The sequence below is a fragment of the Scophthalmus maximus genome, chromosome 10 (assembly GCF_022379125.1).
Source record: "Scophthalmus maximus strain ysfricsl-2021 chromosome 10, ASM2237912v1, whole genome shotgun sequence".
In the NCBI taxonomy this organism is placed as follows: domain Eukaryota; kingdom Metazoa; phylum Chordata; class Actinopteri; order Pleuronectiformes; family Scophthalmidae; genus Scophthalmus; species Scophthalmus maximus.
This window is the reverse complement of record NC_061524.1, coordinates 8144660-8172522: the sequence shown is the minus strand read 5'-3', so window position 1 is coordinate 8172522 and position 27863 is coordinate 8144660. Positions and strand designations below refer to the sequence as shown.

At 41.7% G+C, this 27863-nt stretch overlaps 1 long non-coding RNA gene across 3 annotated transcripts; it reads right to left on the bottom strand.

Moving 5' to 3' along the window:
• Positions 1-283: 283 nt before the first annotated feature.
• On the bottom strand, positions 284-27732 carry LOC124850764. Of its 3 annotated transcripts, XR_007031655.1 has the most exons (4): positions 27602-27728; positions 22845-22899; positions 21060-21198; positions 284-797 (listed from the first exon to the last, which is right to left on the bottom strand). It is a non-coding gene; the product is annotated as an uncharacterized LOC124850764 (long non-coding RNA). The 3 variants fall into 3 exon arrangements; XR_007031653.1 differs by lacking the exon at positions 284-797 and having other exon boundaries at positions 20548-21198; XR_007031654.1 differs by lacking the exons at positions 284-797; positions 22845-22899 and having other exon boundaries at positions 20548-21198; positions 27602-27732.
• Between the last annotated feature and the right edge of the window lie 131 nt (positions 27733-27863).

Sequence of the window (27863 nt, the reverse complement as noted above, 5' to 3'; positions counted from 1 at the left end):
CCTGCTCTTACACGTGTGCAACAGCGACATTAAATGCCAAAACCAAAAAAGCATAAGGTGTACCCCCCCGTCTTTTATCACGTCCTTCACACGAAACGAAGATTCACCACAAGAGGTTTTTAGATTTAGTAGATATCTATTTCAAATTCTCATCATCTTTCACGCCATACATATGATCATGGAATAATATAATATGTACTGACACATAGCACATGCGCTATGTTATCATAACCATCTCTATTTTGGTGCTGGCAGTAGAAAAAAAAGCAAGTGACAATAATCCAGTCAGTGCCGGTTTAATGCTTCACAGCAGAACTTGAAGTAATTCAATTTTTTTTTATTCAGCTCCACGGGAAAACAGGTTGCTCTAAAAAAAAATGACAGGAAAGGATGCTTGGGGCCTGCCTACAAGTTGGGATGTGCCAAGGTGTTGGTCTCTGATAGATGGAGGTCGACAACCTTCCTCGGGCCTCACCTCTTTGCCTCTGCGTGGGTGTACCGCGGAACTCTTCCATTCAAAACGCCCCGAGGGGAGTGAAGGGTGGTCAGTCAGGCAGCAGCTGATCCGATCTTAGCAAACATGTGTGCCATAACTGCTGGGCTCAGTCGCTGCATGGTATATGGCAGGAGGCGGTTGTGACAGAGAGATGGCCGTTCGAGCGGGAGAGGCCTTCTGTTGGCCAACAGCCATTCAGCTGTACCATGCCTATGCAGGACAATGAGTCTCTTCCCCACATGGATGTATTAGCTTCCACCTCCGGGGGAGGCTGCTCTGTAGCTGACCCTGACCTCTGACCCTGGTGTGGAACAGCAAAGAAAAGTCTTCCCTATAGGGATCATTAAGGCAGTATGGAGTTTTATACCCTTCATACCCTGCATGTTCAAGAGGCGGAGCCATTTCACAAGTTGAGCCTCTATGGAAAGAACTCGATAGAAATAAAATGTCATGAGACGTTCAAAGGTCTTGGTAATCTTGTTAAAATCCAAAATGCTTGACAATGAGAGGAAATTACATTTTAACAACCTCAAAGTTTACACATTTACACCTACAGTTGGTTGGTAGTGCGAAAAAAAACGGTGTTGACAGTACATAGTGTGTGCATGTGACATATTCAGTTTGAATTCAACCCAGTACTTATGTTACATGTCATCCTGCAAAACATGCAAAAGAATGCATACCTTGGTAAAGAACAAACCACTGTAAAATACAAAAACAGTGTAAGAAAGTGGTTCTCAAACTGGGGGCCTGGGGCCTCCAAATGGTCACAAGATAAATTCCAATGGTCACAAATTGAGTAACAGGATTTTAAAAAAAAGAGCAGGGACAAGCATAATTCTGTAATAAATACTGTCAATTTTTGGACATTTTTTGTGAGTCATGTCATCATTTAACAGCACACCTCTAAAAATACTTTAAGAGGTCACAAGCCGAACAAGTAAAGAACCAACATCATCGGACAAAAATAAAACATAACTGGCAAACATTCAGATAAGATAATATTCAATTTTACACAAACTCTGCTGCATACTGGAACAAAATACAGTATGGATAATGTCCTCTCATGGTCATTGGACTATGGCTTTATTGCTACTGCTTAAAAGCTGTTTGTGCTATTTAGTCTCTCTCCGCGCTGTGCAAAGATCAGTGTCACCTGCCATGTCTCGCTGGCCTTGTCTTCTGAATATCCTTGAGGTTACAACGGGGGTCCCTCCCCCTGTAATTCTTTATGCATGTGAGAGTGGTGGGCAGATGAGAACTTGAAGGCCATCCAGCTCTCAACCTCTTTCCTCCAATGACGAGCCCATTTGTGATGAATCTCCCTGTCACATTTGAATCCTGCTGGGGTATTTTACCACATCTACTCGTGCCCTCATTCATCTGCAGCTGCAGCTGCTGCTGTTGTTGCTTTCACTGGACCACTTCACCCAGGGTTATATGGCCATGTCCATGTTTTATGCATGATAAATGTACGTGTGCTGAGTTCTTCGAGTTCCATCACTCAGACCTATAGTTCACCAGAGGAGGCCGGATTGAAGGTTAACCCCGAAACCGAAGCTTTCTTTCCTCTGTGCAATGATCTCCTGAGGTCTCAAAGGGTCAAGTGTGAGACATATCAGTAATATTCAATGAATTATATGATACTGTATATGTAGACCTGATGATAATATTAATATTTTTCCAAGCTGAAGAGTGGTTCAGCTCTATCTCGTCTCTATCTTGTCCAATCATTTAACATTTTACCACAGTGTTCGTGGAGTACCGTGATGTTAGCGTGGCCTTCCATTATACAGGATTTTCAAGACTACAATCTTTTTTACATCAAAACAATCCTAACCATTTAAAAAAAAAGAAAAGAGGTTTCAATCAGTTGTAAGGTGACCTTGCCCTCCCCATCTGGGTGAAGGCTTTCAGAGCAAAGCCTCACTCATCCACAATTTATTGCACTATAGCACAAGAGGGTGGGCTTTGCTGAGGGGGTCACATGTTATGAACCAAAGAATCTAAGGCCTTTGACTTAGAAAGATGAAAATCTATATCTGTATTGTAACAAGGTCTGAAGCATTAAAGCATCACTTTTTCTAAAATGGCAATAATGTAATTCTTGATCCTCATTTTGAAATAATTCAGAGACAGTGGACAGCAAATCTTTAACTGTTCCAATGTGAACAGATTGGACTGCATAGAAACCAAAAGTGCTAAATGTAAAACGAGTAAAATGTACATTATGAACTAAATAATCACATGGATAAACTGAATAGATCTAAAATGATATCATTCATTATTATGAATGGTATTATTGGTCTTGGCCTATAGCAACAGAACTACTGTGAGGGTTGGGTCGACCCTCACTATAAGATTTAAGATATAAGATATAAGAGGGCTGTTGTGTTGTACCGTTGCAGTGAGGAACAGACTGAAAGTGCAACAGGACACAGTAGTGTGATATGCAAAATGTTGCAGTGTGAGAGAGAGGAAGAACATGGTGAAGTGAAGCCAAGTGTACGTCTCCCTTGGTATTTACTTGCTTTACCCTTGGTTTTATTCTTCTACAAGTGTAGAACACTATGTGCCTTTTTCTTCCCCCTTCTCAGCTCATGATTTAACAGGCAAATTATATATTTCTTTCTTTGTTACCGGCTTGGTTATTAATTGTTCAGACACTACTTGCTGGTTTTCACTGCTGCCAGGGACGGCTGGCCTGAGGAGAGAAAACGCACTGTTCGCCTCTTTGCACTGGGCTCAGAGGGAAAAGACTGTTTCACACTTTACCAGACGCAGGTACTACCTACGCATCTGTGGTGGAAAGACTGAAGAGCACCCCCCCAAAAGATAACGTGACTGCAGAACGAGGAATATTAAATACTTCTGAGTTCAGTGATATGGAAAAGCAATTGCTTGGTGATGATGAACTCAGCATGTTGCCAGTATGTGGATACAAGACACCTAGTTGAACTGGACCCGACCCCGGCTGAAGCTTTGACCGTGGCTTTGCAGATCGAGACTGGCCGACAGAAGGCCAACCTTCTCTCTGGTGCTACGACTCCCTATGGAAGCCATACACACAGCCAATGAGGAGTCACCAGCAGCAAGAGGGGAGTACCGCTTCACAGACCGCAACTGCTGTGGTCCAAACTGGGAATGGTTGCTTTCACTGTGAATGGACCTCACAACAAGCTACTAAGTGCACCAAGTGCTTACGACCCTGCTCACATCCAAGGATACAAGTCACTCTGGACTGCAAATCACAAGACGGTTATGTACGGAGTTACTTACCATTTTCAATCAGCCAACTGTCTAAATGAAATGCGACACCTGACGCGGTGGCCTCTGTCTTTATGTAGTCCTTGCAAGTCATGTCTGTGTTCGGCACCACCTGTGTGAGCTGTTCTGAACGGATGCAACTGCAACCCCAGGTATAGAAAAGGTCGCCAAGCTGCAGAGAGAAGGTGCTCTGTGCTTTTCTTGTCCGAAATGAACTATTTGTAGATACCCCACTTGTCATAAAAGACTCTGAGCACTTCCCGCTTTCACCAGGGAACCGTGCGTACAATGCACAAAATGAATGAACTATATTGGGGGCCACACTCTGATAGCTTCATGTGAGTCACGTCAATACAATGACATCAAATGGGAACCATCGCACCTGCAACACTTGATCCATTGAAAATAGACCACGAGGAAGAGGTGACATAACAGTTAACACAACAGGTCTGTCTGAGTGTGCCACATGGGATTATTACCACGGCTCTCATGGACTATTTACAGTTAAGTGGCCAGAAGTGGCATCTACTTTCACTACAGAGATCATCATTTGCTTTTCATTTAAGCGCTCAGTCATGAAGGAAACCCCTCATACCTGGTGTCTGACAAGGATGTCGGCAGATACGCCTTCTCACGCATCCATCACTGCACTCAAGTGCCTACAAGGACCTGCTCCTGATGGCAATACATGCGGACTTTACTCACAGTCCAAATCAATCAATCAACAAGGAGCCAGTCCAGATAAAGCAACCGAAGCAGGCAAGAGGCAGACAAAACTCTGAAGTCTAAAAAAACACAAGAAAACACCATGCATACAGGGGAACACTAGGACAAACACTAGAATGCATGCACCCGAAATTTAACAAGACATCATTTGAATTAACAATGGGGGAGGGCAGTCTAAATGAAGGGGTTTCTAAGTTGGAAAAGCAGGGACAGTAAACTAATCAGGTAACAGGTAAGTGGAAGTAAATTGGAAGTAAATTGATTGAGAACCATGAACTGAAAAAAAAAGTAAGGGATGTACACTGTGAGACAGAAACTTAATGGCAGCACTAATGGTTCTTGCAGGAGCAGGAGAACTCAGGTTGGAGCAGCCATTAAAAAAACCCACCCACATTAAACTTTAACTGTGTCCAATTCGTTATATGCCCACTGCATCGTGTGGTACCATGGGAACTAGACAAAAAACACTGCATGCAGTCAAGATGTTCTCTGTGCAAACACCAGGGTTTCTGCAAGAGCAGTGAAAGGAAATGCATCTGTGTACAGACACATAAGTAGAGTTAGATTTTTTTTTAGACATTGCCTCTTTAAAATGTCTTATTCATCCTCATTTCAAAGTAGCATTCTTGAAGACTTGGAAAACCTCATGATATCAAAGCGGCGTTATGTCTGGCTTCACAGGAGCCACTGTGCTCCCTCATTAGACAGATGCTGTTGCCGGAGGGGGGCCGCGGTATCTGGGGTAAACTGTGAGCGGCGTGCTTGCTTTAACTTCACAAGAACAGATGCGAGGGGGAGAAAGACTGCCTCGTCAGTCCACCTGAGGTTTTCCGTCCGTTCCCTTTTCCGTGGCGTGTTCCTATTAAACTGTTTTTGTGTTGAGCGTTTCCTGACACCGGTGTTGTGATGAGCGAAATAACTTTGCCTTCAAGACGGAGTGATGTGTCACAAAACAGCCGTGCTAGGTTAATGAATAAATCAAAACATGAATGTTGCAATGGTGTGTCATTAGCTCAAAGTAATTGGGGGAGCTAAAACGTCTGTCAATATTCAGCCAAAGAAATATTACCCAATATGCAATTCATAATGCATGGCTGGAAGGGATTTAGGATCATTAAGAGTATGAGCACCGAGTGTTTGACTTAAAGGAAAGGGAATATTAAACAGGGACATAAGATCATTTTCGGGAAAGTTACACAGGCAACCAATATCAGTAAGAGGAGCAGCACACCCTGGTTTCTCTGACATCCTTTCTCTCTCACTCTCCTCTGTAAATATTTTCCACATTTGATTACTCGCTTATCCAGCTGCTCTCGCTATATTGGCTTTCCCTCTGTTGTGGTCCATTGTTTCACTCACAAATGTTTGTCCATACATACACAGAAAACACTTGGCAGGGCTTATTGGACCGACAGATTATATATATATATATATATATATATATATATATATAATAAAAATATTATATAATATATATAATATGATATTATCTATTTAATATAATATATCAAGACTCACCAGCAACAATTATAAGCATTTGCAACTTCACCTATCAATCTATCAACTTGCTTGTATAAAAATCCATCAACTCATAACGACAAAGAAAACATTATCTAGCCTTGCATACAATGAAGAGAACGGGAGAACAAACATCAGGAATCGTGATGCTGCTGCATCAAAATATGTTTCTGTGAGTCATGCGAGTCCACAGGAGACCATCCCACGAAAAGGATTCTCACCTTTTTCTCCAAACTATAGAATTTCGACTTATTTGTTTTTACCACAAGCTGCACACAAAAAAAGCCTCACAAGTAGTGTCCGCACTAGGCTCACGATAGTAGCATGTTGTCGGTTCAGGTTAGAGATTTGGTCACTGGGGGCATGTCGGACCAAATGTAATTCTGTTTGATGCAATTCCATCCGAAGCTATTTCCTATCTGGGCTCTTCCTGGTTTTGACATCGGTACAGTATATAAAAAAAACAACTACTTCATCCCCATTAACTGTGCTTCATTTTCGTTCCTCCTTTTTGCTCTGCTCCATCATCTTGAATCAGCAACGTGTGCGTTTCCTTGTAAGAGATTTATAAACAGAGTTCGCCCACAGCAGCAGTTCAGTAATCTGGTGAAATATACCTATGCGTTGATGAACGGGTTGACAAAACACAGGCCTTTCACGTTCAAACTCCGAACGTATTCTGGAGATTTGACGTTCACATATGAAGAACGCAGCCAAAGGTTGCCTGTGGTCTGATGTGCTCACACCAGCGGGAACATTCCTGCCACATTCGGGTGAGGGGTGGCACGTGGGCCGACTCGCTCAACGCGAATCTTCCAGAGATTTTCACATGAGCTCAGCAGTGCAATGCTTGATCAGTGGAGAACTCTTGACTCGCAGGAGACAACAGATCTACGGCGACGTCCACATTACTGCGTGGTTCGTTTTAAACGCATCACCGTTGCTTGTGTCGACAGACATCGTTATGGTTTCAAAATGGCATATTAAAATTAAAAAGCGTATGTAGCCCATGTCTTGAAAACACGATATGCGATAGTGAGTGTTGGGTCTAAAGAAGGATGGTGAACTGCAGAAAATCCTGTGGAAAAAAACCCCATTAATGTAGGTTTGCATTCTGTCTAAGTTTGAGAAATTCCCTTACCGGTTTTACATTTGTCGATAAAATAATTAGCATTACATAACATGTGTGTGAGAGAGACTGATAACTGTTCTGAGCTTTTTAAGTTTTAATTAAATAATATCTTGTATTACACATTTAGCTGGACTGTGTGGTGACAGTAAGAAAGATACATTTTCTGTGAGGGGATTTTCTTACTAATACGTTGAGCACGCGCGCTGACACACTTTTATTCCACACCCTTCTATATTATCCTCAATTAGCTCGTACCCTGCTCACAGGAAAGCACTCCTCGGTTCCAGTTGGCAGTTGCACTGCCAACGTGCTTGTTTTGTTTGACAAATGAACCAATTAAATACTTTAATGTTCTGAGGCAAATGGGCGATTACTGTTGGTCCATGTGGGGCATGTGTTGTTTCCATGGCAGCATTCGGGAGTTTGATGTCTGCAGCAATATTGGTGAATAGCATAGGAGGATGTTTTAAAACAAACATACTCAGGACTCTGACCTTAAACAGACGGGCACTTGTATAAATGCTCGAATCCCTCTGCAGCGCTCACGTTTGGGCAAATTCTGGCACCGCGGCAGCATGTGTGCAGCAGAGTGGAACTTCTCAACACCTCTTTATGAGAATATCTACCTCATCCCCATCTGTCTCCTTTCTCAAAATGTAATTTGTCCTCCTGGCACGCTCTCCCCTCCCTCTAATAGAATTTTCAAAAGAAGATGTCTGAATTAACAAAGACTTGCCCAACCACAGGCTCGAACCTGCGTTCATTATTTAGAGAGGGGCCAAATCAGCCTCATACTCCGGGCGGGACTGAAGGTGAAGTTCTTGTTAGTAAATAATACGTTTCCAAAAATATAATAACCTGAGTCAAATTGTACTGCATCTGCAAAGATGGTGTATATTCAAAACCCAAGAAAATATATTTCAACTAAAGAGGCATGTTTGGTTTGTGAATAGGTGCAAATAACAGCCGAGTTGAATCCACAGGTTTGGGGATCTCCTGTAAATATGTGCATTCCTACCATTGTTGGGTAGCACAGAAAAGTTTGGTGCATTAATAATCTATTAAAAAAGCTATAACATTCTCACATTGTGGTTCAGCTTTCTGTGAGATTGCAAAAAGAAAAAAGAAGAAATAAACAGTAGGAGTGTACCGTGATACATCAGTTCACCAAAGGGACAGACACACAGCACTGGTAATGCACGGCACACTGGCTAGACGTTATTCCAGTGATTTGGAAAGGATACACGGAAAAGTTCGGAGCAAGTCAGCCGAACAAGAAGCTGCTGCGCGATTCGTGTTGTCTTGAACGTTGGTGTATGTGTAATTTTTTGTCATCTTTGGGGACAAACTAGGACTCAAAACCACCAGTCAATGACTGGGAGAGAAAGCTGATTGGTCAGTGGTTAGGTTAAGGTTAGACGTAGGTAGGTAGGTGTGTGTGTGTCTGTGTGTGTGCAGGTGTCTATTCACAATAATGAATTTTAATAAGACGCAATGTGCAACAAGTCTCAAAACTGAAAACCCACTGTCTTGGCTGGATTCTACTGTGACGTGGTTTTTGTTTTTTGCCCAACAAGAACAACAACTGAATTATTCTGCCCCAGGCCATGTCGATGTAGCCTGTGTGCAGGTATCCCACCAGCGCAGAATACTCAGTATTTTCCACTGTTCCCCTCCTCACCTCGGGATAAGAATTCTCATGAAGTAGGAATCGGTCCATCTTACACCGAACTGCCACCTACGTTTTGTGTCAACCTTGCATGTGGCAGTATGTGCACAAGTAAATCATCAAAGCTGCCTTATTTATTGTAGGTAATTAAAGGGGAATCAAGTAAATGATTGTACCCAGTCGCAGCAAAGTTCTGTACGGACAAAGTTTAAGTTTTCTGATTCCGTCGATCCCATGACGTTTCTCCAAATGGCAACAAGAAGTTGACAAAAGTGATTTTGGCTGAAATGTCTCAAAAAGGCTGCTTCACACAACTTCAGCGGCCCGGAGTTGCTAGCCCGGCTGCAGACTCTCCGTCTTGTTTACGTGTAAAGCATGAAGAGTTTTCAGTCACACTTTATTTAGAAAAATGAATTCTTGACACAAGGCCAACACTCTAGAATCTCTTTCGAGATTTCAGCTGCATCTCTTGGGCTCGACCGGGATGGAATTTGCTCAGGCATTCATGAGAGTGGAGTGAAATAAAAGGAGTTGAATTAATATCATGGTAACAAATATTTAATGATTAAACCTAAGAATATATCACATTTTATATTACAATGGTGCCTTGATAGATTATAAATGAATGAACTGTTTACACACTAGTTATAAATACTTCATGGAGGACACGTCGAAATGTGCCTGCGGCATCATTATGTAGCAGGAATGCAATACTATTGACGTGAAAGTGTTGTTTTTTTTTCTTCTTCAAGGATCTGGACATAATGGACAAGTCGTTTGGCAATGACTGGTGGATGATGATGGATGATTGTTGCAGCTAGACTAGTTTTTTTGTTGTTGCATTGCCTGCCCACAGTCTGCTTCTCCTGCGTTGGGGGACTCTCTGCTCCATATTTTTTTTATGGCTTTAATTAGGACACGGCTTTGCATAAAGTGTCAACATGAGTTACAATCCATCAAAACTGTCAGACATGGCATGAGACAGCAGGAGAGCCAAGACACACACACAGACACACACACACACACACACACACAAATAAACCCATGTACGAGACATTAACATGTATGCCGCATAAACTAAATGTGGTAAATGTACTACAGCAATGTATCTCAAACACACTATGTACATTTTGGAAAACAACTGTATGTGAATAGTGACTCATTGAAATTTAAAGAACACACTGCAAATAAGTTTCTGATCACCTCACGACTCATGGCTTGAATTTCTTTGCCGCTTTTCCAAAGTACCAGCAGGAGAAGCCTCAGTATCGGTCTTTTCCTGCGCCATGTATTTGAAGTTGCTTTTCAAAGGGGCTAAAAATGTTCCAAGTCACCTGAAATAGTCCGTGAGAAGATATGAAAATGTAAGTCTCATTGTAGATCCTCTTGGCTTTAACAGGGCAGCATGCTCTCTGAGTATGTGCGTTTGTGTGTGTGCGTGCCGGCGTTTGTGTGGACACTCGATGCCAAGAAGGGGAATGGGAAACTTACACGGATACCTTTCCCGAAAGGCAATTGTCTGTGTGTCTGCAAAGTATGATTAACAACCCAAACATTCATGGAACGGGTGGGAGAGGGGCTTTGTTAGAGGGGAGACTTATCTTTGTGGTTTGGGGGTAATTACAGGACATGTACAACAAGCGGCGACGCGCTCTCCAGCGGCTCCTCGTACTCTAAAAGGATGTAGATTATTTCATCAGTAAATGAGAAACCCACACAACACCAGCAGCCAATTATAAAGACATCATATTGATCCATGGCCACTGATATTGTAGACTTTGGCTCCTTTAAACTACAGCAGCTCAGCTGGGGTTTATATGCAGATGCCGCAGATGAGGAGCTGAGCAGTGTACATACTGCATGAAAAGAATACGTGCTGACCTTCTCAACTAAAACCAACAAAGACTCTTTAAAGTGCCACCGGAAGATTAATGAACCAGTGACAGTTTCATCCCACGGCTTATCAAATGAGTCCTCCACCTATATCCCGTCCCCTTAGAAACGACAGGTCTAATTAAAAAGATGATCAATTTAACTCGGTGGTAATTCAAGTTACCGTGTGAAATGATGACATTTAATTAAGGCTAAATCAATGAATCGAGTCATGGGAGTCTCTGGCCTACAAACACAATTAGAAAGAAAGAAAGAAAGTCATTTTGTGATCAGTGATATCGTTGAAGCCAGATGTCGTCTTTGCCTCACGTTTCCTATAATATACCGGAGAGGGATTAAGAATTTGATGATGATTAAACGACTGTAAACTCTGAATAAGCGGATCAGGTCTTCTGCTGCCTAACAATGCAGATCACCCATGACTCTACGTTATTTGCGGAGCATAATTTTATAAATAAGCAGTAAACATGCTTTGGCCCTAAGCAGGCGACATAAAAAATGTATTTATTGAGGTCGCTCAAATGGAGAATGCCTACATGATTATTATATGTAAGCTTCTCCTAAGCAAATATCTGCTGCCTCCATACCCGCAATTGACTTCTAAAGGAAAATGTAGCAGTGACTCTTTATCAACCCCTACATCATGTTGTTTCCTCATACTAGTATTAGTATTCTAACATGCTCACATCCATGAAATGCAAATTTGTGGGGGGCATGGCCCTCCCATGACCTATGCTATGTTATGCACTTCAAACGAGTTTAAATAACACCCCATCCTCCACGAATAACATCTTCATCTGTGAACGCCGAGGAAACTAGCATCTAGGAAAACTGAATTACTAATCAGAATCATTTTGTGCTGCAGCTGTCATGGAACAATCATCGTCTCGAGCCGAGAACTTCAAAAGAGAATCTCTTGTTGTCTGTACGCGCTAAAGTCTATCATGTAATATATACTGTATGCAAAGTTTATGAGGGCTTGTTAGTCGAGTTTAACATATGGCTTATCATTTCATTGCAATGGGCGAGTTTAAATCTGTCTAAGCCTGCACCCAGTGCTAAATGTATTGCCTTGCATTGCTCATCTATCGTGCACGCACCATCTGTCTGGGGGATTCATTCCACTCCCCCCCCCCCACACTCATATTCATTGTTTTTTCTCTTTCACCGTCTGTCTCCCTCACTTTGGGAAGCTTTTTTTTTTCTGATATCAGGATTCTGCCAGTGATCAGGTGACAGGGGTGCACACCGTGTCAGATTAGCAAGCCTGCCATATTAAAACAGAAATATGTGGGAGACTACAAAGCCCTGTCAAGTGCCTGAGAGGCGCACTGTATAATCTCTCAGTAAAAGAAAATCTGCAACGGGACGCAGGAGTGGATTTTCCTGCTGCGCCACAGACGAGGAGAGCGAGAGAGAGGGTCATTCTTTACTCCGAGACCGAAAAATCAGGTTTGGCTGCTGTGGCACACAAATAATAGACACCGCTGTCTACTGAAAGAGCAACAACATGATCAGAGTGGTTACAAAAGGATTTGTCATTAGAAGGGAAAAAGTGAACATCAGGAGGAGACAACAGATAGTTCCAGAGTCAAATATCTCTGAGCCTCATCTAGCTGCAGCTGTCATTAGACAAATCCTTCCTGTGGGAGGGGAGGACAGATGTAGCTTAGACTGCTGCAGCAATTGCATAATTTGTTTTCCCCCAGGCCAGACAAGATGGGAAATTATTGACACCAACGGGCCACAGTAAGCTATTTCCTCCTTCAAGTAACATGCCACCATCTTGCCTCTTCTTCTGCACTCGATTTTTCTTTGACACCATGAACACCGCTGAACAGATTCTCCTCTGAAGATGAGAGCGGCGGGGGTCTAGATAGATCACCATGATGAGGAGTGCGTTTTCACAGCTCCACAATACCATATATTGACTCTTCAAAGCTCAATGGGTGACCTACTTTTGTGCAGCCAATTATGTTATGTCTCCCACTTGCATCGGGTTTTTTTTTTAAGTGGGTCAAGAAACATGTCAAAATAACTGAACAAAAAGCTTGGGCATTTGTACACAGACGGTGTGGTATTCATGATTATTTTCTATTTTCTGTTTCAGAATACTTTAGAGTGTGTGAAATCTCATACATCTACTTTGAATTTTTTCCAGCAGAAGACCCATTAGCAAGGTGAGCACGTCAGACACGAAGACGATGACTGATTACTTCAAAAAAAATCATAAACATTCATGATGGCAGAAAAACTGTCATTCCCCAAAACAATCTGCCGCTAAACAGTTTCCCAGACACGATTAATGGACCTGACAAGCAACCGGCTTGGCTCTAGCTAGACTCTTTTCCATCAACATTAAACAGGTTCCCCTCTGGTTCATGCACCTAAACCTCGGAAAATACATTTTCAGCTGGAACCAAATTAATATAGAAACACGTTTTCAAGTGCGAACTTTTACACCTTCAGTGGGCGTGTCTTGTTCTACCTGTTGGAAAGAAGGGAATGCTGCGGTGTCAACAAATACAGTATCATTGTGCGTTGTGCAGCCCCCTCCATTAATGACATACCCTACAACGGTAGCTCACGTGGTAAAGCACATACAATATACCGTATATCAAGGCTGACTACAACGGCTGTGTCTCTCCAATGACTGTCAAATAATACGGTAAAATGTCATGAATAGAAAATAGTGAAAATACAAAAGAGGTCCGAGTGGAATTTCAAATTCCGATGAGAAACGGGGGAAAAGCTGCTTAACAACTTGTGCAAGTTTCCATTTCTAGAAAGAAAAAAGAAACGGCTTACACCTCCACCACAACGAGGCAACTGGCTGCCTAAGTCTCTGAGTTAACGCGGCGTGAAGTCCCTGCTCGAGCTGATATTTTACCTTGCACTGTTGTCCCCTCCTCCCTCTCACTGGGTCTCCAACTTTATTTTGCTCTTCTGAGACACTCGGATGGATTGACGAGTACGGGTTGAAAAACTGGCAACAGTGCTTTTTGAACTAAGGCCACCCTATTGGTGGGAAAGGGCTGAAAGTCACCATTTTGATGGCTTAAAAAAAACGCCCAGCAATCTTTAAGCTGAGTCCTGTTCTTAATGATGCCATGTGCAGAGCACAAGGGCATCCGTCCAGCTAAAGTAACTGTGTGTGTGTGTGTGTGTGTGTGTGTGTGTGTGTTTGTCTGTGTTACACAAGAGCGTGCCCATGAGCACAGATCGCCTCCAGCATTACACAGGCAGTCTCGGCCATTTGGCAAGCAGGACTGTGGTCTCTGTCACCGGGGGGATAAAACCACTCGCGCTGAGGAGAGACTCGGAGAAAGGCAGGGTGCCAGCGGACACTCGGAGTGCGGTCAGTGCAAATACAGCTGCCGACTCACTCTGTCTGAGCTCCTGCAAACGTTGCAGGGCCACACCGACACAGCTCAGCCGGGTTGTTTTTTTCTCCTTTCTTTTCTGTAACGCATACGTCTAGTAATCACAGTCGGATCCAGAAAATGGCAGAGTTCTCTGTGCAGCCCTAACAGGTCACATAATCTAAGACAGCAAAGTAAATAGAAGTTGATCCTAAATGTGTAATTATAGTAAGAGGCTGCGGAGAAACTGTGGCTTGGCTGTTGATATTGTGAATTTAGTTATTAATGCAAATGTGTTATTTTAATGTGACAGCTTGTTTATTATGGATAGACTTTTGTGTAAATAATCAAATATCAAATCTGAAGTCGGATAGAGAACCATAGATATTTATGAAATTAAATGAGAGTAGCAACCGAATTTGCCTCCTCAAGGCTGTGTGGGTGCAGTTTGATCAAACTTGATTGACAGCGCTGTCTTTCAGGGGAAACAAGAAACAATCCAAAAACCCGACACCTATCAAATTCTCATTCTCATTCTCATATTGCAACATTATAATTGGTATTGCAGATAGAAATATGCATATTTCATCTTTCGAAACTTTTGACTTTTTCTACAAGGTACCAATCATCTTAAACCCTACAACATCCTCTGTGCATGGCAACAACAGATCAGTCAAATATAAACTATGATTAAGCAATACTTCATGTTATGCAACTATAGAGAAAGACTGAACGCATGTCAACCTCACTCACAGTAACATATTACTTCCGTAAAAATCCACAGACTGTATATAAAAATTGACATACTCAGCAGGTGTGGAGAGTAAGGCCGATGCAGAACCTCAAATAACAGTAAGGCCATACGGCAATTCACACGAAAATGGAACCAGGAAGTTGATGAAACAAAAATTAGCCTCTGTCGAACATGATTGAAAGAGGAAATTGTGGAGCAAGAAAGAAAAAAAGGAAAAGCTCATGACCCAAAGCCAGCACCCCATCTGTCAAACATGTCGGTGGTTCTGTTGTGTCTCGGGCAGGTTTCGGCTGCCGACGGAACTGGCACAGACCCCACAGCAAACATACAAGAGGCAACGAGGAGGCTGCCGTGGAAGTCGGGGAGAGCATCACCAGGGAAGATACCAAGTGTCTGGTGAGGTCCTTGACTGCAAAGGATGGCTCACACACAGTTCTTTCTATATTAACAAGAACCTATCAATTAAAACTCAAACTTGGAACTTTCCTTAAGCATCTGTAATCTTATTTAAAATGAATTGTGTTAAATACTTGTGGCCTTGAATGTAACATGTTTGTGCTTCCCAGGTATGTTGGTGTGTGTGAGCCTCTACACGGTCAAGCCCAACTTGAAATGACATGCAATCCCACCTAAGAGAGATGTTTCAATTGAAACATAGACAGGGTGTGAAATGCAATATGTTTTTTGGAGAAATTGTCTTTGTCCGTTCCCTCCTGTGTGCACTGGGTGATTGACAGAATACAGAGAGCAGAGGAGTCATGCAGCACTGATATGAACCTCAACTGAGGGATGCTGAAAAATGAGATTAAACAGAAACTTTGACCAAATCAAATAAAAATAACAAAGTGGATGCTTTACTTTTGAAGTTGTGCTCTGCTGAAGTTGTTGTCAGACTGCAGCAGAGGGAATGAGAGCCGCTTGAGGACAACTCATGAGGGCCGGTATCTGATTGGATTCATCTTATCTGACAGGAAATGGGAAAATACAGGTGTACATTTTTGAACAGTTTTTAAGACTAAAATCATATTAAAATACGCCTACACTGAAAGAAAGGTAGTAAAGAGTCTTGCCCTCCACCTGTCCAGTACCAGCAGCTTTCTCACTGTTAAAGAGAATACAACCAAGACATTCCTGAGAGGTAATGTGTGTGTGTGTGTGTGTGTGTGTGTGTGTGTGTGTGTGTGTGTGTGTGCGCGCGCCAAAGGGAGCGAGCAGAGAGAAAGTGTGAGTGAATAAATGCGAGCGTAACGGGCGCCAGCAGGAGCCGAGATTCACTGATCATTTTGGGATGCATATGGTGGAGATGGCGGGTGGAGGACGAGAGCGAGAAATTCTAATTTGCTCAGGGTTGCGTGGCAAATATTTTGTGCTGATATGTTTACAAAAACACAGGCTGGTGGGATATTCGCTGCGGCTTCTCGCTTGCACTCCCCAGTGCACTCCAAATGCGAAAGTGTCATAACACAATATACTGCAACCGTTTCTGTGGCTTGAGCTTTTTTAAAAAAAAAAAAATTTAATCACCAACACACTTATACTATATTCAAACACTATATCCAGAAATGTCACATTGTGAGCAACTGAGTAAATGTGATTTATTTTAAGTTATTTTCTCTTCCTGCTGGGAGCTGACACTGAAGAAAGATGTCTCTTTGTGGCTAACTTTGGCATGAGAGCTGATGCAACGCTGGTGTCTTGAGGTGTGTGTCACACATCATTGTCCCACTGTAGCATGAATGACTCAAAGAAGAAGTGTGGCACTCTGGGACCAACACTGAGTTCGCCTTATGGCAGCTGTCAAGAAAAGGGAGGCTGTCTGGGAGGGGGGTGTTAGTCAGGTCCGGTTAAATGATGCTTCATTTCACATGTCACGTGATCTTTTTTACGGAAAGTAGTTACGACAGATAAATGAGCATTATGGGGTTTTAGCTTTAATCATTGATTATTTATTGATTAATCGATTAGTTGTTTGGTCCATAACTTGTCCAAAATTGTGCACAGTGTCAATCTTGTTTCCTTAACCCCAAGAGGATGTTTGTGTTGTCCACAAGTCAAAGATATTTAGTTTACTGCCATAGAGGAGCAAAGAAACCAGAATTTTTTTTTCATAAAACTCTTTAAATTCATACTTAAACTGATTAAAATATTATAAAATAGTTGCCGATTAGTTTAGTAGTTGATTACCAATCGATTAATTGATTAATTGTTGATTGATTAATTGTTGCAGCTCCAGACCATTCATACCACAACTTTGAATATAGCTTCTGCTTGAGCTATAATCAATAGTTTTAGCCTCTTGTAATGACATGAAATGGAGGATCTATAATTGTACTGTTTACATTTAAATAATATTGAATAAAAGGAAAAGCTGCATATACGGTCAAAAAAGAATTACCCTCTGGAACAACTGTGCACGCAGATAGATCTCGTCACTGCTGGAACTTACTGCATTTAAGGAGATATATGATGTAATATTATATAGAGGTGGCGATATCATATTAATATCCCCCTTGGTACTAATTTAGAAACTCATAATAGAACTTTTCTTACATACAACACAGACAGATTCGAGAAAAGGGAACATTAAAACTTAAAAAGGGGAAAAATAGTATTTAAATGGCATCTCAACACTGGTTGGGATGAAGTGTCAAAGATTAGCCAAGCTTAAAAGATGGAGTTGTAAAATTAGCTCCAACGATAGTCTTAATGCTTGCGGACGACTGGCTCGCAAGAGGCCTTGGCAAAATCTGATTGGCTTAAGTAAAATGTATGAACGCCATTAGTCAGCTGGAATCAGGAAACAACATAACATTGACTGATTTATAAGTGACTCTCTCATGAAGACATGCTTCATGGAGAAACGTTATCAAGGTCTTATTGTGCACATCTGGTCTTTCCAGATCCGGCGTCAATTGTTCTGTGTTGAGGCATAGATCTGACATTTCTTAATCCCTCTTCCTTAACTTTCGTGATTTGTTTGTGATGTTAAACTACACTTTATGCATATTAGCTGATTTAGATGTATATAAACAGCAAGCTTCCACAATAACACTGTCATTTGTGCTGGAGAGATAGAAGGGCTTCTACGTGAACACTAGGGGACAGGCAGACCATGTCACTGGTAGATATGGCGTGCTGCATTACGTATGGTAACAAAACTTAACGGAAAACAACGGACACAAGGTGTCTGATTGATAATATTATGGAAGCGCAGTGCAACGGCAAGGGCACGGCACCCTTTCAGAAATGGTCCACACTAAAACTGAATTTCAGTTGCATTCCTATTATCCGAGTCATCTGAGCATTCATCCCTTTGTCAGTGGAAAGGGAGAACATCTGTGATGGCACCTAGCACAGCATTTAAAAAAACGGAAGTGTACAATGTATGTTTAATAGGCTCTTGCCAGCAGTGCTTTCGGTGTGATGTCTTTGCATCTGCTGTAAGCAGGAGACAAGCTGTCCATTCACAGGAGGTGTCTGCAGTATCCTTACACAACATCATACACATCAAGCTGGGATCTTGGCCCCCAGGATCTGGGGAGGGGGAGCGGCTTCGTTGCAAGTTTCACATTTGCGGGGAGGATCGGAAGTAATTCTTGAAAAAATAAAAAGGAAAATTAAAATAGCTGAATGAGTATGAATTGGTGAAGCAATGCTGTGCTTGTTTTCCAAGTCTTTTGTAATGTTCCGTTACAGCGTCATTCTCATAGCAATATGAACTGAAATAAATAAATCCTCTACATGCCAGCCGACATTTGAATCTGGCTTACTGTACGTCTTTTTTAATCTGCACCCGTCTTTCGGTCGGCTGTCAAGCCTGTGTATGATAAGACTAAAGCCTGAAAAGAAACCGCTGGATGACCGGGTCATCACTGGACTTCTCTGGCGACGTGACAGCGTCGTGACAGCTGATAACCCCGTAACCCTGATCTGAGGAAACACTGAATGAAGAAGTAACAAAGTTGACAGCGTGACCTTCAAACATAAAACTGGCGAGGGTCACTGGATGAAAGATGCAGTCAGCAGTTGGGTAGCAAGGTCAGTGTGTCATATAGCAGGGGGAAGGAGTAGTCTTTTTATAGGACCATGCATGGCTCAGAACACTTGCACCCTGCGGGCTTCTCAAAAGAGTCAATTGAGCATCGAGTTATGGACGATGTGGACATGGGACAGAGACATCATGAGAGTGATGTGGGGAAGGGATGGGGAAAGCCTGCATAAGGTCGAATTCGATGTCTTGGCTCACTGGGGAGAGGTTTTCGGGAGCATAACAGCCCATCTGTACCCTTACATAAAGTGCTCCTCTCAAGTGGGATTGTGAATCGAGAAAAAAAAATGCCCGACGCTATTCAGTCTGATGAAAGGAAAGCCATGTGAACCGTAATAAAAGCTGGGACCATCCTAAAGGGCATGTGATGACAGAGAGGTATCGCGCCTCCCTCCCTCCCTCTCCCTGCCCCTCTGCTGTTCTTTTTGATCCCTCGCCGTCAACCTTTAGGTAGGCTTTATCAGTTACTGCAAACAAAGTGCAGTTGCTGTCGTAAAACCCCTTTCCCCGCAGCAAGATTGTCAGATCCCGAGTCAAGCTTTGGATTTCTCCTCATGTTGAAGTGATGTGCAACAGGCGCACACACAGCGGATTGAAAGGTGTGTTTACCTGCTCTAACGAAATTGCTTTCCGTGGGCAGGTTTATGCTATAACACTAATAATCATTATCATCAGCAATGGAGTATAGTAAACATCCAGGGGCAGTTTCATATTACAACCTGATGCTAAAGCGTTGCTATCACCACATCCTCATATCAGCTCTAAATAATTACAGGAGGGTTGGCCATCGGCGATGGACAATAGCATAATCCGTTGGCCCATCCCTATTCTAGATGCTGCTTTATATTAGAGTGATAGCAGCTAATATTAGCAACTCTATCCTACTCGACTGGATTTGGGAGAGTTTACACACAAGGAGCTGATCCACCGTTTTACAAACTATCATTACATGGATCATCAATCGATCAGGACTCTTTTTGACCAAGTCGTCTGCCTTTGCATACCGGACAACTGGTGTGGCTTAGTGGGGTACACAGCTGACCTTGGTACAGAAGGGGTCGGGGTTCAATTCCAGGTCATCCCAGTGTGGGCCCTTACGCAAGGCCCGTCTTGCTACATTGCTCAATGATTATAAGTCGCCTTGGACAAAAGCATCAGCAAAATGAATGAGATGCCCAAGTCTTTTCTGTGTTCTGTCAGTGTAGCTGGATGGACAGTGATAGGTACATGCATTTGTCACACTGGACAACGGTTTGAAATACTCAGAGGTGGGATTGTATCACACAGCAACATTATCAAAGCAGTTAAACAGCAGAAATGTTCCGGGGCCCACACTGGATTATTGCCATGCCCAACCCACAATCAAACCCCGTCAGTCTCATTATATCCTAAGTTCATGCAGTTTGAATGGAAACTGTATTTTTCTGACATATAACATTGTGCAATGGAAAGACACGGCGGTCTTATGTTAAAAATAAACAAAGAATTTAATTAACAGTGACATGGGGGAGTCTTGGGTTTTTGGGACTAACTCGTAGTATTACATTTTCAGTTGCCCCATTATGAATAATCCATGTAGAGAGGGCCAGCGCGATGCCTTATTTTAACACAACCTGAGGCTAGAGCCAATCTGTTGGGCAAACGGCCAGGTACCAAGGGAGAGAAGACAGAGGACCAGGAAGTATTAACAAACATAATTCATACAAAAATACAAATACATTTTCCTTCAAGAAACATAAATGTAATTTATGGAGGACCCAGCTTATTTCCCCTCAAATGTTGTTCTCAAAACTAAAATGTTTGCATAGCACAAATTTTTTAAGCACGTTACTTTTGTCATCATGAAATACGAAAAAAGAGACAAAGAGTGAAGGATGAGAGTGGGAGAGAGAGAGGGAGAGAGGTAGGGGAGGGACCTGCTCCCTCAGAAACTGCTTTCATAATGTGACCATGGTGTGAACTTTGTCGTCAGTATAGCATGTCAACAGCAGTATAGCAAATCTATGTACTGTAAAATTATTTGCAAGATGCCGCTTGATGGTCATTTTCTTACTGCCACGTGTTGATTACTTTCTAAGGAGCACATTCTGTTGGCACTGTATGTATGGGAATATGGAAAGAGAAGAAAAGGAGATGAAAATTGGAAAAAGACGGGGGGGGGGGGGGGGGGGGGGGGGGCTGGTAACCATGGTACCTGAGCTCAGAAATGTTTTAGAAGTGTTGAATAACACCGAGAGTCCTTTTGCCTTTTGATCCAAATCTTCCAGACGCAGGCTGCTCCTCCTCAGCATCCTGGCAGGATGGACACCTGGCCGGAGAAGCACGTCAGCCACCTGAGAAAAGAGAAAAAAAGTCATACATAGTAAACACGTACACACATTTGCATAAAACAGAATGATGGAATACATGTTCTCATTAGCCAGGTGTTCCATTCTGTGAATGACAAGTTCCTCGTGAAATATTAATGGAAACATATTATCTTTATCTATTTGAAAGGAGGGTGTCAGATTTTGCCAAAGTTTATAAAGTCAGGTTGGATATCCATGGAAATTGAAAGTGTCATTTGACTAGACTTCTTTTTGCTGTCATTGCTATAATTAATTGAACATTACCTGTCTTGCCTATAAAGAGACCAAAGAATGCGTTTTGACATTTCCATCTGTGAGAAGTATGCACCCTAGAAGGATCTTCAGTTCTTGGAAAGCCAGCATTATAAACATGGATGAATATGTAAAGGGGGCATGAAAATGTTTTAACATTAGCACTGTCCATCACTGCTGTTTCTCTTTACCTCAGGACTCAGTTTTAGGTTAAAGTACATCCTTGTGCTTGTCTCAGCAACACTCTGTTTCTCATCTGGCTATTTTCTATATTCTCTCATGAGAACTACCAAATACAACAAACTTTTGGATGAGGACAGTCCAGTTTAACAGATAGGGGTTGGTTCTTTATAACCCTGTTACTTCTTTCCAATTTTAACCCTATCATCACATAGAAATTCAAGGATTTCAATACCAAACCCATTCACTAGACCAGTAAAGCAATACTCAGTAGAGAGGCACCAGTCTGGAGTCAGTTGTTATGAGCAGAGGCTCTTTTCTATGAGCAGCGGATGCACATGCTATGGAATATTTATACAGAATATCAACGAGCATGAATAATAATCCCATGGGAGATGCGACTCGAGGAACAGTTATGCCAGTGAATATGAGATGCGGTTTATTTGCATGTCAGGCTGTACGGGGGCATTGTCAGGCGTGGCGAGATGGGAGGTAAAAGTGCAACCGGCATGTCTTTTAAGTGGTTTATTGATGCCCATCAGCAGGGATCCAAAGTGTGGCTAATCACAAACGACACCCTGTCTCTGTGCTGAGCGGACGGCTTTGAGGAGAACCTCTTAACTAGATCAATCAGCCCAGCTTTATCCTTCCAGCAATCTAAATGGAAGCAAGACTCAGGCTCCCTAGGCTTACTGCAGCCCTGTGAGACTCTGACGATCAGGAAAGTTGTCTGATGATAAGTGTTTGATTGATGAAAAATGGAAAGACAGCCATGCTATTCTTAGGTTGTCACCATTAGAGGGGCAAAAGTTTCAACTCAAAAGGGTTTATTGTGTTGCCATGGATACCACTTGCTCTAAAATATCGACTGCATCCGTCACACAACTCAAATTTCCCCCTAAACACGGTAAAGTGCAAATTTTAAAGGAGACATATTCATGTTCAAAATTATAATTTGAACTTGCTATTACTAGAAAAGGTTGACATGCCCTAATGTTCAGTAAACACACGATTTTCCTCATACTGTCCATTCCTGCAGCTCCTCTTTTCAGCCTCTGTCTGAAACACCTGGTTTTAGCTTCTGTCTCTTGGCCAGCTGGCCCACTCTGTTGTGATTGGTCAACCACTACCAGCGCATGTAGGAAGTTCTCTCGCTCTACCCACCCAGACTAGCCGCTAGACATGACTTATGCACTTACGAAGTATCGCAAGACTTCTGACGAGCCGTTTCGGGAGCTTCAGGAGCAGTGTTTTCTGTTGGGAGGAGCTCACGTTACTGCGGGATACACAAAAAAACCTATACATTACACTAGAGCAAAGGGAAAAACTGAAAAAGCAGTTATGTCTCCTTTAACCTAATGATTATGTTGGGATCATCACCTAGAATTTGTACGATTAATTGTTTTGGGGGACCACATATAGAGCAATCCCTCCAATAGATACATCACTCTGGAACAATGAAGAATGACCAACCGACCGATACAGCAATCCAGAGAGTCACATCTCCACCCTAGCTGAAAATTAATCTTCCCTGCAGTTGACTGTACAACTGATCAATCACTTCTCAATGGCTCCTCAATCTCCAACAGATACATTAGGGGTTTTTAATCACTCTGTTGAGCAATTGCAGTAAAAATTAAACAGTAAAACTGTCTGGTGATGATTTAAGTGTTTTAGGAAAGGACCTCACCAGAGAAGACTTATTTTTAAATGTTTGCACAAGTATACAAGATAATCACACCATAAAGCATAACCAACAAGCACAGTACAATTCTTTGTTTTCTTCTGCCAAGCTTATGACATGTAAAACGCAGTAACCCCATATACATGAGCCAAATTTAAAACTGTGCCTCCATTCATGTCTATAGCCAGTTTTTGTGGTGCTTAGAGCACCTATAGAGTGTGCATTCATCTTATAAATCTACATGAAAGCATGATTTATACCATAGATGTAAATTATGTGCAGCTTGAGTTTACCACAGCACTTTCGTTCAATTTGATATAAATGACTAATCTCTATGGAGTGCAACCAAATCAGCAAATACACGCTCTGAAGGATTGGGCACCATGTCAGTTATTGCTAAGTATGCATCCGGGGTGCCATCAAATCCAATCCCCACATTGGTAATGTTCAAACAAATCAGCGACATCCGTCATCTGCAATGAGAGCATGAACGGTGAGTCAATACCCTAATTAGGCATTCGAACACATGCTTGTGTAGATAAGAAAGTGTGCGTCTGACAGTCCAGCTCTGACAGGCCAGATTATTTTCAAATGAGAAACTGTTTGAGCTAGCAGATCAGGAAACCAAGTCGTCTTACAAGTATGTATGTGTATTGTGTGCAAAAAAGTAGGACGCTTGAGGACAACAGTGCAGATAAACTGCTGGGTGCAAATTTAGAGGAGATATGACATTAACCCACTCAGTGTTACAAAATCGGATTACAAAAATCTTGAGGGAACCAAATGTCCAAGCAAAGGACCGGTAAATGATTTTTTGCTCATAATGACTCAGCATTACTTGGGGAGGGGGGCTATTCCGCGCCAAAACTGCTATGAGGTGTAGCAAATGCATGCAAATGCTCTACAGCATGATTCACACCACTAATTACCCGTATCTAATAGAAAACCTCATTCCTAAAGGGTAATTAGTATTAATATATGCGGATGTATGAATGAAACTAGAGACAAGAACCTTACACCTCTTTGTTTGGACAGTCCGTTGATTTAACATTAATAAATTGGTAATTGCCTGAAAGGATTCGAAATGGACACTTTGGAATGGGAAGGGTTTTTAAATAGAATTTAGCCCCGAGGCTCATAATTGAATCATTGACTGCTGTCACTGTATGTCTATATTTATTTATTTTTCAAAGCGGGGGCACTTGGTTCTTGAGAAAGTAATTAAACCCTTCTCAGTGAATTTTGGATGCTTTCGTGTTGATCACTAACACCTACATGTGTTGAAATTTCTCTGCTGATTGACTTGTACCTTCAAAGTCGGCGGCCCCGCTGATTCGTTGCAGACACCACAGTGATGCACTCGAAGTTACAGATCTCTGTGCAAATTTTAATCTGAATTTACTGTAAAATATGAGTTATTAAGTAGTGTGACATGTGCCAGAGCAATAGTGAGTAAATCCATCACCGTTACGCTGTGCAATCAGTTTTAACATCATAATGACAAGTTTAAGCTAAAAAGTTTATATCTGCTTTATTAGCAGCATTTTACCATTTTACACAACAAAGTATTTCAAATCGGTATGTATGTATAAGTCAGGGCTGGTGCGATCACTGTTTGGCTGCTGCCATTCTTGAGCATGCGGAATTCACATACACAAAATGCTCAATTATTGATAACAATTTGAGAGTTGATCAATAATTAACTTGATCCCGCCAATTTAAGATGTTGCACAGTATCTATGCTGGTATTGTAGGGGATTTGTCAGAGAAAGTTATCCCATCAGGGGGGCAGATAAAGCAACGGAGTTTGCTTCACACAGTAACTTTGATTCATTATGGATGAGAGGTGAACTGTGCATGTGCGGAGCTTGACACAAACAAATACCGTATATGTAAATGCTTGTTATCGAAAACCCGACCACTCTAAGAGACTCTACATAGTGATATGCAGCGGTGTAATACAGTATATCAGAACTTCAATTTATATATTGTATGTGTTAGAACCATAAAAAAAAACAGATTACATGTTTTTTTATTAAAAAAAGTAGTTGAATATTTTTCTGTCTGTAAATCTAGTAAGAGGATCTAGAGGATTAGCCTTAAATCCCTTTTTTTGCTTAGAAAACAACCTCATTATAACTTTTAAGCTCTTGAATTAGGAAAATTAAAGCTAATTAATCTGTTCTGATTCATCTTGATTATTGGAATGCTTGCATGAAACACAGGCATGAGCCTTTTGGGTTTTTGTTTCTATTAATTTCTGTAAAATGCTGAGTAAACGTTTAATGTAATTTCACAACTGGTGGTACATTTTTTATCTTTGCTCTCCACCTTGGTGTGGATAAGTGGTGCTGACAAGATTGTATGGTGTGGCGATATCCTCATTAAATGTGGCCATGTGTCTGTACACACATGCCAAGATAACTCACAGACATGGCTCATGGGCCATCATCCCTCAATAGCAATTCAGTTTTCTTTCTAATTTTATAAGAGACCATGACCCAAACATGGTGCATTTCAGCACAGTAGCATTTATGATGGTGAAAACAGAAGTTGAGTGAACCTAAAATCTGCTATTGAGCCCAAACTGGAGCTTAACATCTATTTATTGGATTCAATATAAACGCAAGCTTCAGTTCCTTAAATGAAATGCTGAACAGAGTCCGAGCTTGATATTCAAGCAGACAGATAAGTTCCTTTTCTAAAGTGAATATGAGCCAATTCTGTTGCAACTCCAGCGATAGTGAGTTGAATGATAAATAATAGATATATTGTGTACACAGTAGGATAGTGTATTTACTGGCATATTGGTACATATTATATTTTATAACTTCTATCGCTTCTATTTGAAACAACTCATTTGGGTGAATATTTTTTGCTGTGACTGAGGTTTTGCCCTCACATGACACATGGAAGCTTATGTTTGCAGATATGAATTGAACTTAATTGAGATCACAGCATTATAATATATTGTATCAATTAGAATTACACGTAGGATTATTGTACATTAGTAAAGATTCTTGTAAGTTATACAGCAGGACAGGTGTATTGTTGTAAAGTGCTGGGTGACAGGCTGAACAAACACATTTTGCATTTTAAGAGCCTATTCATCATCACACAGCACCATCTGTGTTGGCCAGATTGCCTGGCTCCTGGATTTGTGAAGTCAGCCACAGACTCATTTGCTAAAATTGATTCTCTCACTGACATAAAGCAAACTACTTAATCTGGGCTTTAGTTTTGAGAAGGTAGATTGTACATGTTTGGACTAAGTCTGTACCAATAATCACCGGCATAAGGATATGAGTGTTAGTATTAGTATTGAGAGCATGTAACTGCAGGTATGAGGCACCGACACAAAGAGCTCACTTCATACTCCCGAGACATGTACTGTATTTTTATAGGTAACACTGACCAAATCACACCAGGCCCACAGACATTTTGCTTGAAATGACTTCACTTGTCTCACATGTAGAAGCCAAAGCGCTGTAAGATACGGCATACATTTCAAACAACAAATAAAAGCACCAACTCAAACCGTTAAGTAGGTCAAGTGACAGAGAGAAAAAAAAAATCTCTTGCAGAAAATAATTATATATTTCACGCATTTAAAGCCTTCAAAAGGGGGAATATTCTCTTTATATGTATTTTAAGACAGATCCCACAATGAATTGCTTAACTAATGTGCTCGAGGGCCACTGAAGAGCTTTCTATGCTGCTTTGAATTACTGGCAGGTAGTCTGTCAGTTAAACTTCAAACCCAGGAACCCCGAACCCTTTATACTGAAGGCAGCGAGCCTCAGTAGTTTGCTTTGCCTGACGACTTTGTCCCCTGTCACATCAGCAGCGGTATTTGGTTTGACCAAGTAAATTATATTTGCACACTGAGTGGCCTGATTTATAATGATGCACTTTGAAGTTAAGGAGCGTTGGGACTGCAAGCATGGAGAGTTGCGTTTCTGAACATGTCTGTACTGAGGAGGCAGACTATGCAACATGCCTGCAAGCTCACATATACAGACACCTAGTTTTTTGTAAATACGTCCCACTACAATCGAGCTGCGAAGCCTGGTTACCATTACACTCGCGAGTATGTATTTGAAGCAGCGTGATCCACTTGCTGTCTTCTGAGTTATATTTTGTTTCGGAGTTGGTCTTCCATTATGTTTTAATTCCAGCTGGTGTTGGAATGTTAATCTCCAAAATGAAGTACATATTGAAGAATATTCTTTTGGCACTCCATTGTTGGCATATCTCTTAAATATCTCTTACGTTAGCAGGCTACACAGCATATCATGTCACAGGCAGATACAGCAGAACGTAGCGGCTCTGATTGGTTGAAAAGTCAGACTCGGCCAGCCATCCTTGGACTTTTTTTTTAATATGATAGAGATACAGAACTCTACCTGACAACAGCAATGAACTTAATTCTGATTTTTTTTTCACCAAGGCCTCCTTTGATCAAGATAGATCATTGCCTTTGATGGCTGCCCTGACCTCACACAGTGACGTCAGCCAGTCGAGAACTTCACCC